This window comes from Dendrobium catenatum, unplaced genomic scaffold (genome assembly GCF_001605985.2).
Source record: "Dendrobium catenatum unplaced genomic scaffold, ASM160598v2 fragScaff_scaffold_506, whole genome shotgun sequence".
NCBI classification, from domain to species: Eukaryota; Viridiplantae; Streptophyta; class Magnoliopsida; order Asparagales; family Orchidaceae; genus Dendrobium; species Dendrobium catenatum.
The window spans coordinates 1,237,441-1,250,299 of NW_021318968.1; positions in this window are offsets into that span (position 1 = coordinate 1,237,441).

The window sequence follows — 12,859 nt, forward strand, 5'->3', positions numbered from 1 at the left end:
TCAATATTGATAAATCATAAAGTAATCATAAGAACAATACTTTACACATGCATTCTAGTACAGTAGTCTTACTTAACAAGTACAATCACTGACTATTAAGGCGTTTTTCAAGGTTAGTATCGATGTTAGTAATCCGTTGGCTCAGTAAATAGAGTCGTCACCCTTGCCCGTCGGCACAGTAATCTCCTTATGACTCCCGATCGTTCTATCACATGATCAATAGAGGATAACACCAAATCCTTTATAAAGGAAAGCCCGTCGGCCCACCATCCTGTACAGGTCAATCTTCAACCAACGGTTCAACCAGTCTTTACTTGTCTTTTAGAATATTAGTATATTCAATCATATATCCACATTCATATACACCTCATTAATACATTGAAATTAATAAACACAATTTAACTCAATCGAAAAAAAATCCTTAAAATATCGTACAGTCGACAGAAATCCCAAACATAGACAAAATACACAGTTTCAAAAAATTATCAAATTACTAGAAATCGGATAAAATAATGTTTCAAAACTTTACTTGTACTGAAGCAATATTTTTCAACACCCAAATAATTTCCTATTCGATAAAAAACCCAAAGAATTCAAAATACATGATAAAAACTTTCCAGAAAATACTCAAATCGTGCAAAATCATCATTTCTATAACATACCAAAAGTTATGCCGTAAAAGTTTCATCAATACAAAGATATGCAAGAATTTTGATAACGAAAACACAATACTGAGCAGAAAAATACAAAATCTATAAATCATTGAAATCAAAAATAGAATTCGGAGTCCTTATAACGAGACAAATAATTCTTCTAACAACAACGTCGGACAAAAATCGCACCGCAACCTCCCAAACTAAGCCTTTTCTTTCTCTTTCCTTCTCTTTCTCTCTCTTGCTTTTCTCTCTCTCCAAAAATATCTCAAATCATCTATTTAATGAACACGATCGTCCCGACGACGATGTTTTCCATTCATCCCGGGACGAAACTCTCTGGACACAGATCGTACAAACAATGATGGATTTCGTCCCTGAACGATGCTCTAGAGTAAAAATTCATCCCGGACGAACTCAGGTTCGTACAGACGAACTCAGGTTCGTACAGGCAGTTCATACGTACTAACCATACAAATTTTCATAATTTTTTTCAGTTCATCCCGTTAAGGCCGGTCAGTTCGTACAGACTAATTGCACTCAAAAATATGAAATTCTGAGGGGTTTTACAATTTGTACAGTAATTTAAGATTTAACATGTGGTGTTATGGCACTAAGTTGTGGCGCTATGTGGTAGCCACAAAAAGATATTTTAATATAATATTTTTCGCACGTACTCACCATCCTTCATTTCTATAAGGGAGAGAAGAATCGAAGAAGGATGAGAGAGAAAGGAAAATCATGAGGTATGGTCTCCATATTGCTTTATTACTTGTATGGAAAATTATTCAGATTGAGATAGGTGACTCTAATCATATCTCTATTTTCAAATATTTTAATTTTGACTATCAAATTCTCTTAAAATTAATTCTACAATATTTTTTTCGGCTTTATTAAACTTTTACAACACAATTTTTGTATGTTATCATATTGATTATCCTAGATATTTTTTATTGTAATATTTATGAATTTTTTTGAATAAAAAAGAAGTTATTGCATTTTGTATGATTTATACTATATAAAAATTGAATAATTTTATTTAAGCATACTATTACTATAAATATTGAGAATTAGAATGAGTATGTAATTGGATAATAGCTAATCGATGTTATTATCATTATAATATGATAATAATATGTGTGATGATAATTAAAAGCAGATTTTACTGACATTGGATGGAGACTGACTGATCTGTACATGATGTTGGGCCGATGGGCTTACCTTTAAATATTGTAGTTTTGTATTATCCTTTACATATTCATATGGTACTTATTGAGAGTTATAAGTAGTTATTACTATGCTGATGTGCAAAGAGTGACAACTTTGTTTAATGAGCCAACAAAATATAGATAAGGATTATTGCTTACTGAAAAAATACTACTTAAACCAGGACTTCTTACTTATTTAACGTGACTCTTAAAACACATGTTATTGATTTTTTATTACTACTATTGTATGATTTAACTATTTCACTATTTTAAATTTCTTATTTATTGTATAGATTTGCTGGTAATGTCATTGATTTTATTGATAACATTGTATTAATATTGTTACCATTACAAATATTGATATTATATTATATTACTATTGATTCAATATTATTGTTATTTATCCACTGTACTAATTATTGATTCAATATGATTTGCTTAGTTTAATATAATCAATAGCAATCAATGTAGATAATGACCAAATATTATCAATAAAATTTAAAATGATCAATAATAAAAGTAGGGAATCTTATAATAAATCTAATAATCAATAATTAGTATAAAATTCAATAAATCGGTAAAATAACGATGAAAAAATTATTCATAAATCACTAAAAAAATCTATTTTATATATTCATATGCATCATCTATTTATGTATTATCAATATATCCAATAATGTCAATGATATTATTATATCAATATATGTTATTAGTGCTATCAATATATGCATGAACCAAAATATGATTTAACAGTGTAGGACATCCATCTTTAATATGATATTTTTAACATCTTTTATCCAAACTGATTCCCAGTTGGTCATCAGTCATATCAATTATCACATATCCAATTAATCAATTATCATATTAATTAGTCAATTATCATTATATATGGCTTCATTAAATCAATAAAGAGTCATCACTCTCTTCATGTTGACATAATCAGTCATTTGTTTCTTTCTACAACTGGGATAACATGATAAATCATCTTTAAAGAAAAGCCCACCGGCCCACCCTCCTTCGCAAGATATTATCTTTTAATAGCTAACCTAGTTTATAGTATTAATAGCCATCCTTTATTGCTTATGCAAATGCTATAATCAAAATGCAGTAAAAAAATAATTAATTATGTTCATTACAAGAATATATATATAATAATCAAAATCATTAAAAACTAAAATGATATTTGAGTTACTTACAACAAATAGAAAAAATCTCTAAACAAAATTAACAAATGAAAAATGCCCGAACAACCTTCTCTTTCTTTCCTGTCTCTTCTTCGATAAGGTACGACATTAAAATTCATATTTTCAATTAAAAAAATTCAGATTATTACACCCACAACACTATAGCACCTCCCCCCAGTGCCACCATGCTAAATTAATTTCAAATTTTTGAGTGAGCATAATGTGGGGGTGTTGCCCGACCCAACAATCGCAACCCTCTTACAAGAAATTTTTTTGAACATTTGGAAATTCAAATGATTCAAATTAGGGCTATTACACTCTCCAATCATTGACTCATTCCTCTTTTAATTAGCTCCAAGTGCCTAATATTTTCTCATTTCCTTGGCTCTCAACACCTCTTATCTTCAACTCTCAACCTAGGGCTCTCATATTTTATGCTTGAATCTAAGTGTGTCATAGTCACCTAGTTCTACTTGCTAACATTAAAAGCTACCATCTTTGGTAGTTATCAATTCCAATTTCCTTTTTGATGTTTTAACTTCATGGTTTGTTGAGACAACTCAAAGTTTTAACTCCCTAATATCACAGCTTTCAAAAACTAATCTTTTTTTTTTTTTTTTCATTTTATCATATTTCTTTTTAGGTGTATATTTCTTATTGTATATTTTCTTGTAGCTAAGTTATCCCTTAATATGATGTGGAATGGGCAACATCCCCTTAGAGTGATCCCAAGACTTTATTAAGGAACCATAAGAAATATTTGAGGTGGGAATTAATGCCTAAAAAATATATAGTTTGTAATGTCATATCATAAGCCACTCCAATAAGTCATGAGATAGCAATAACTTAACGACATTGACTCAGTGACTTTGTCAAACCTTTCAAATTCTCTCGAGAAGTCGTTGCCTTATATTTTGTGTATTATTGACTTTAGGATATGATATCTTTATATCCCATATTAAGATGGCTTATATCTCCTATGAGATTATTGCTCTGATTGTCTTGTGGTAATGCCAATTTGTTAATCCATTAACTCTTGCACTACAAACACACATTTTTTCTAATGAACTTTCTCTCATCGACAAACTTGCCCATCAATTTCAACTCAACATGCTTTAAAACTCCAAGCATGCACCCACAAGATCATCAAGCAAGAAATATTGCTCCATCTGACCCATCGACCCTTGAGTTGAGAACTCTTAGAACTCAACATGCTTTTAATTGAATTTATTTGATGAAATTAAGCAGACCCAAATCAACGTTGATTTAAGCCAAATTAAGCTCGACGATGCTCCATCAAATATATTGCATTCAACTAAACATAATCGGATCTGGTTCAATTCAATTCGAGTTTGATTTGAGTTCAATTAGGTCCGAACGAGCCAATTTAATAATATTGAACTCGAATAAATGCAATTGAATATGAATCAACACCGACTTAAATCAGATTAGTCTTGATGAAGTTCAATTAGCCTAATGAACATGCTTGAGGGAAAATCATACCAAAATCGAGGTCAACACTACCATACTATCTCTTGTAGGCAAAATCACATACAATGAAATAAGTAATAGTATGGAAAGTAAATTGAGAGAATCAAAGTACTGCTCCAACATGAATGAATGATTAGCTCCATAATCAAATAAAATATGATAATAAGGCACAAAAATATAAGTCATGCCTATCACAACATCAGGAGATTCACTAGCCTCTTATTGCATCAGATTGTAAACTCGTGGATATATTTAAGTAAAGCAACGAAACTCCCAGCACCCCTCAAACTTCCAAAATATTGTTCTCCTGCTGACGGACCATTACCCTTGTTACCAAAAATCTCATAATACAATCGGGGTGGTACTTCCCTCAGTCTACCAACTATTAGCTGCCCCAAGGTTTTAGTTTTCCAATTAGAGCATCTATCAAATCCGTATTGTGGACACTCAACAATCATGTGTCTATACTGACCATAGAAAAAACACCGACTTGATACTCTATAAAATTGACCACTATGCCTCTTGCCAAAATGCTAGCATAATAGTGCCCCACTAATTGAACCTCTGTAGCCAGCAATATTTCCTCTACCCAATCCAAAAAATGCTACTATCATCGTCTCCTTATAAACTCAACATAACCAACCCTTCACTTCTTCTCAGAATGTCTATTGCTAGCTATCTCACTGCCTAACCTCCACTGCCCTAGGTTCACTAACACTTAAAATTTGATGAGGTTGTAATATCATAAAATTTGATGAGAATTAGAATGAGTATGTGATTGGATAATAGCTGATCGATGTTATTATCATTATAATATGATAACAATATGTGTGATGATAATTAAAAGCAGATTTCACTGATATTGGATGGAGACTGACTGACCTGTATATGATGGTGGGCTGATTGGCTTACCTTTAAATATTGTAATTTTGTATTATCCTTTACCGATTCATATGGTACTTATTGAGAGTTATAAGTAGTTATTACTATGCTGATGTGCAAAGAGTGACAACTTTGTTTAATGAGCCAACAAAATATAGATAAGGATTATTGCTTACTGAAAAAATACTACTTAAACCAGGACTTCTTACTTATTTAACGTGACTCTTAAAACACATGTTATTGATTTTTTATTACTACTATTGTATGATTTAACTATTTCACTATTTTAAATTTCTTATTTATTGTATAGATTTGCTGGTAATGTCATTGATTTTATTGATAACATTGTATTAATATTGTTACCATTACAAATATTGATATTATATTATATTACTATTGATTCAATATTATTGTTATTTATCCACTGTACTAATTATTGATACCGGTTTACTGTACTGATTATGGATACTAGTTCTTTGTACTGATATTGAGTATGTGAAATACTTGGCTCATGATATACTGAGCATATGATATACTAAGCACGTGATATACTGAGCATGTGATTAAAATACTAATTTGATATTGATATAAACTAATTAGATAATATGTGTACATTATTATAAGATTTAATTACATTAATATGATTACTTTACTATTTGATAATACTGATATTACGACTGCTTTAATATTGATTCGATACTCGTACTGGTTTATTGATTTCCCCACTATATTATTTTATTGGATTTCGTAGCATATTGTTTTACTATTTACATATTCTACTACTATTACATGTGAGTTTTATTTTTTTTATTGATTCCTAATCATATGATTATTACTATTATAAACTGACTAACGATATACATATTACTTTTTTACCGCACTTTGAGTTAGTTGTTCTATTTGATGACCTATTCGAGTTTTAGTTTATTATATGTAATTTAATGATGTCAAGTCATGACAGAGGATCAAGTGTGTGAGATTAATCAAATCATGATTGTCTAGGTTTACTGCATGTTATTTTATTTCTTTTTATCTTTTAGTTATTCTTTTATACTTAGGACTAGTGAAGATAGATTATAATTGTATGATTCATGAGTATTACATATAATTTTTAAGATAATGAATACAGATGCATTTGAATGTTTTGATCAATAGAATTTGTTTATGTTGATATATAATTTTATTACTAATAAAAAAAGGAATAGATAGCTCTAGTGTTAATTTTAAATGATAAAAAAAATTAACTTTTCCAAATTTAATTTTGTGACATCACATATCCTATCTTAAGATAAAAAAATTTCTCAACTGGACCGACTAACAAAAACGACTCTACGACCGTCAAAACTTAGTTTTTCTTTCCTATCTTCCCTCTTTTTCTTCTTTTTTTCCCCTTTTCTATTTTTTTCTTCTCTGTTAAACTAAATGGGGAAAATGAAATGGTCATGAAGAGTTATGCAAGTGGAATTTTGTATAATAAAATAATCAAAGGACATAGATAATTATGCTAATTATTCAAATTTTAATCTTAAAATAATATAAATCTTTTTATATCTTCAAAGATAGGGATCCAAATATTAAGAAAAATTTTAATAAGTTAGCTAAGCATATTTAAAAAACTCTAGTGAAATCGGTTTGTAAAACGAATACCCAATAGTCCCAAAAAAACTCACTTATACCAATATGTATCAATTTTTAATTGCAAAAATATTCATAAAATTAAGAAAAAAAATTATAATTACAGTACAACAATATTTAAGTTATGGCGAAGACGGTTTGCAACTTGAACTTATACTGACTCCTGAAATAATCTTTTACTGTTGTATGTCAAAACATTTCTTTTAAAATTTAAGAATTATTACCGAGACATTCCTTCTTGTCTTCTAAAATAACAATTCATCCAACTATGCTCTAAAAAGAAAATTCATTTTACATAAGATCATTTAATATTGTACAGCATCTTTCATTTTAAGCTAAATTTAGCTCAGAAGTTTATATCATTAGCTTCTCTTTTCCATCAGTGCTGTCAGTCAAATACTGATGCTTACGATAAGAATATATATAAAGGCTTAAATATAAACCTGCAACAGTAATCATTTTGTAATTCTACAAACTTACTAGCTAGCAAATGTGAAGCTTAGTGGTCCTATTTCTAAAAGAGTCTTCAGAGCGTGTACAAAATGACTAAAAGAACTTCAAAATAAAGTTACAGCCTGCAATAACTTCACCCTTCAGCCATGGAATACTTATCTTCTCCTATAAAAATAATCCCCCATTATTTAATATAAACTGTTCATAGAACAAAAAAAGCAATTACAAATCAAGATTTAAAAATTGATTAAAATTAAGAAAAATCAGCAATAATACTAGAGAAGCATATATAATATACAGTGGACCAGCACCCCTCCAGGCTCCAGCTACAGTGAGGTTCTTGCCTCCTGTAAGCAAGCAAACTGTACCTGATTCTTCTGCTTTCATCAACTTGCAGCTCAAAACAAATTAAGCTGTTGCCTTTATTTAACATCAGAAGTACAGACAACAGAAATTAACTAGTCACCTGAATTATGGCAAACATAAATTAATATAATGCCTACATGAATTGAAGTCTATGTTGCACCGATACGGATACGGCGACACGATGCGGATACGGGACACGTCAATTCTTAAATATGCAGGATACCGTTACGGCGCGGACTCCACATTATAATTTATAAATCATACATAAAATTAATTAAGAAAGTAATCAAAGCATAATATTTGAAATTACAAAAAAAAAATGAAAGCAATATCATTGTAACTCATAATATCAAAATAAAAGTAAGCAGTAAATGTTAGTACAACTACAAAAGCATAAACATAAATTATCTAGCACATGAAGTTTCAACTATTCATGATTAGCTTCTTCAGTGATTTGTCTTTGAACTTCTATATTGTCTTCAATAAATATCATAACTTCTAATTTAGGCTTGTCAAGTAAAAGATTAGCAATTTCTAATATTCCCATATCATCAAGAGACTCAAATCCATCTCAGAAATGAGATAGAGAACCTTGCTCATAGCCGCAGAAGTAAATATCTAGCATCTTTTTTTTAATTTTTTTTTTTAATTTTTCAATGGACATGCGTATCTGATACGCGTGTCCTTACGAAATTAAATAGTATTTTAATTGGATATGGCTTTGCCGTATCGGAGGCGTATATATATATTGGTGTATCGGTGCAACATAGATTGAAGTCTATAATATTGGATATTTTACTTAGAAATTTTATTTCTGTCAGAATATGAATCTGATATCAGTTTTGAAATTTTAAACTTTTATCTTTTTGTGTCATTTGGTGCATCAATCAGCAGCTATATATCAAACGTTTATGAATGTTTAGTTAGCTATGAGAATTTTATGAGCCCAAGCAAATGATGCATATTATGTGTAGATAAAAGTCATCAATCGATATAGTACAAAGAATACAATTTCATGATTCAAAAACCTGACCAATAATTCAATCCAGCCCAGAATCAAAGAACTTAATGTGAGTGTGACAAAACTAAGCTAGCTGTAATCAAGGCTTGGATACTATTGCAGATTGTGTGGGACATGAATATGTGGAAAAAAAACACATAATGCCAAAATTTGAATATAGCACCACAGTTTGGGTCCATGCAGAAAAATCCAATGCATTCTGTCTGTGAAAGGTACACTGCTTGATTCTCTTTGCAACCATTCACTCGTAATGGAAAAAGAAAATAAATTATAAGTTGGAAGTTCTCTACCTTGTAGAAGGACATAAATGTATGTGTGGGTATTGTCTTCGATCCTTAAAATATAGAAAATTACCCATGACTCATGGAAGAAGAAAACAAATAAAAAGGTGGAGTTCATCCATCTTGTGTTTTGGTGATTGGTGCTTTCACCTACATCTTAAAAAGTATAGGATGGAGTAAAAATGTATACAACAGCAACATCAAGATTTTATCGCACTGTGGGGTCGGCTACACGATTCTTTTTCTCCATTGTGCTCTGTTAAAAATTAAATTTTCATTTAAATCTAATAAAGAAAGGTCATTTCTAATATTGTCTAACCAAGTCTTTTTAATTCTACCTCTACCCTTCTTAATATAAGGCAAATCTAATACATCTACTTTCCTAACAGGGTCATCGGAAGACCGTCGTTTTATGTGACAAAACCATCTAAGGCGACTCTTTCTAATCTTATCTTCCACTTGAGTTACTCCAAGCTTTTCACGTATATGCGCATTTCACATCTTGTCTCTAAGAGTAAAGCCACTTATCCACCTGAGCATCCTCGTCTTTGCAACACTTAATGTATATATGTGAATATTGTGCTCTGACACTAAAAAAAAGTAAACATAAATGATGACTCATCGAAAAAGAAAGCAAATTAAAAGGGGAGTACTATGCTTTGATACTCACCATAGTAATGTATATATAAGAGTGCAGTGGTCCCAAAGTTTGGGATTCAAGAAGGCTACAAGCACATGAATTGCTCAACCTTTACTTGTTATTTGTTTGGATTCTTCTTTAGTAATATAAGCCATGTGAGGTGATCAATAATTTGGGAAGGAAATGGAGCACCATCTCCATTTATGTTCTTATGGCTGATGAAAGCATTCTTGTCATTGTTCAAAATCAGCAATCAATCACTTGCTTTCCTGCTAATTGTTTTTCTGGTCGCAATCTAGCATGGTCATTGGTCTAATATGCTTGCTTTTTTTTTTCTTTTTTCCTTTTTTAATATAAAAATAAATAAATAAATGTTTACAGATAAGATTGTGATGCAGTAGAAGTTTGGACTCAATCCTAGCCGTCCAAAATAAATTGATCGGTTGAGATAGGTTAACTTACACCTTATCATGCATACAAGTGGAGAGGATTCACGTGAATTATTATTTGAACTCCAACAAAGATCCTTTCAAAAATCACTCATTTGATGGAAACTTGGAAGTAATTAAAACGCGATAGCTTAACCAACTTTATATAAGGTCAACCATAAATTGTATCATCATTGTAAAAAATAATAATAATAATAAAAGAATCCATTAAAAGGTCAAACGAGTTAGCATGCTTTCAAACTAAAAAAAAATGCAACAGATATTGAACCGAATTTAGAATAAATATTTTACTGAAAAATATAAATATTTTTTTAAATAATAAGTTTTTTTTGCAAGAAATGAAAATCATGAAAGCCATTACTTAGCAAAATAGAGGTGAATGGCTTGCACCTCCCCAAAAATATCATATATTTTTGTCCTGAATCAGGATAATCTCAGTGAAACAGTGCAATAGATTGCTCAATGCAGCAATATATGTTGCAAGTATTAAAGCAAGAGTTCTAAAGATAGCGGTGAGAATTTACTTTCATACACCTTCAAAAAATTAGAACATTCATAGGTATGCTAAATTTAAATATATATAAAATAACTCACTTGGAAGTCATATATAATATAAAGCTAATGAAAATAGATGCTCGTCGAAAGCAGCCATCGGATGGGCACAAAAGAAAGTTACGTGCATGCGTAGTAGAACAAGATAATGTGTCGATTATGGCAGGAATTATAGATATTTAGGCTTCGTTTGGGACGGCTTTTTTACTGCTTTCTAAAACAGAGTTTTAGTACAAAATTTTTTATTTTTATACTAAAACTTCGTTTTAGAAAGCAATAAAAAAATCGTCCCAAACGAAGCCTTAATATCTAGTAACGGAACGAGACAACAGAACATAGAGTAGATGAGATGATCCAAAATCTAAGCAAATTTCTATTAAATTAAAAAGCAGTTGTTCAAAATGAAACAAGGACAGAACGAACGGATGCTCCATGCCAGTTGCCTCCTTTGATCTCCATCCCCATTCCTCTTTGTCTCCACAGGCGAAATTTATCTATTTGTATTTATTTTTTTTTTCTAAACGGGTTGGTGTGTGGGTGGGGCCATAACCGGTTGCCATTTTCCGGTTTAGGATTTTGACATGTTCATTAAACGGGTTGGATTGGTTCAATGCAAGTTAGCTTCAGGTCATATTTGAACCCAACCCAAAAGCACATTTTGACACCCATATCTCCACAGAAGTCCCCAAAATTCAAAGTAGTAATGCGCTTGTTGTGTGCTGGCACATTTATGGCAGTAGAGAGACATAGGATTTAGCATCAAAGTTTTGTATGAAGATTTAGCACATAAACGAATAAGAGAAATGTGTACATTAGTCATAGAATACATCAATATTTTTATATAAAAACCCCTGAAAAAGAAAAATATCATGAGGTTTGGCCTAGTTAAAATGATTCTACTAGTATTTATAGTCGATTACAAATGATGCCCTTCATTGAGGGAAGACCTTGGCTCAATGTAATGAATATATATACATCATATAGAGCTCATTAGATGGTGAGATTTGGAAAAAAAACTAGTGATTTAAGAGTTATTCTCAAAAGAATGTTGGTATGTTCATTTGGTCGGTAGAATCTTAACATAGTCGAGCGATGAAGGTCGGAGGGGTCGTAGTTGGGCGAGTGAGGTAGAGGGGACCTCTATTGGGTGATAATGGTCGACGGTGGAGCTCTAGGATGCTTCATGCCTCAAAGTTCTCTTGAGTATCTAGCCCAAGATCTAAGCCTCCAAAAGTCCAACCCCCTTTTCATGTAGAAAGGGGGTATATTTATAAATTTTGTGAATAGCGTGCTTATAAATATGAAAAAGATCCAGGATAAATTTGAAAAGCTCCATCAGAAGGCCCATAATAATTCCCTGGATCATAGAGTACTTGTTCAATATTATGTGCCTTAATGAAGTCAAAATTAAGTAATCTTGAGCTCATTAGATTTGACTTGTCGAGTCATTCGATTTGATTATAAACATTTTATATTTGGATATTATTTAATCATCTAATAAATGCACTAAAGCTTCCAAAATATACTTCAATCCCTTGATTTCAACCCATTTGGTCTTAGATTGAACCGATTTTTGTGTTATTGGATTTGTCTCCTTGAGACGTTTAATTTGACATTAAGTTTACTGAAATTAGAATTTGGATGGTTTCAAATTTAATTTTAGACGATGACAACTTCAATAAGCCTCATGATTCAAGTTCAATCAATACAATTTTTGATGACATATCAGCGCATAATATATATATATATATATATCTCAAAGCAAAAGCGACAATGAATGTTGAAATAAGTAATCCACAATAACATCATTCAGAATCCTATTAAGTACCTCCTCAATACCACCAATTAAATTTTATTTGGAAAAGTTTATTTACTTCTTTCTAAAAAAAAATTCAAATACAAAAATTTCTAAAACTAAAAACTTTCATACTAAAAAATTGTCCCAAACAAAATCTTAAATTTTATTTGGGATGACATTCTTACTATTTTATAAATCTATTTCTTAGACTTCGTTTGGGACGGTTTTTTTATTGCTTTCTAAAAC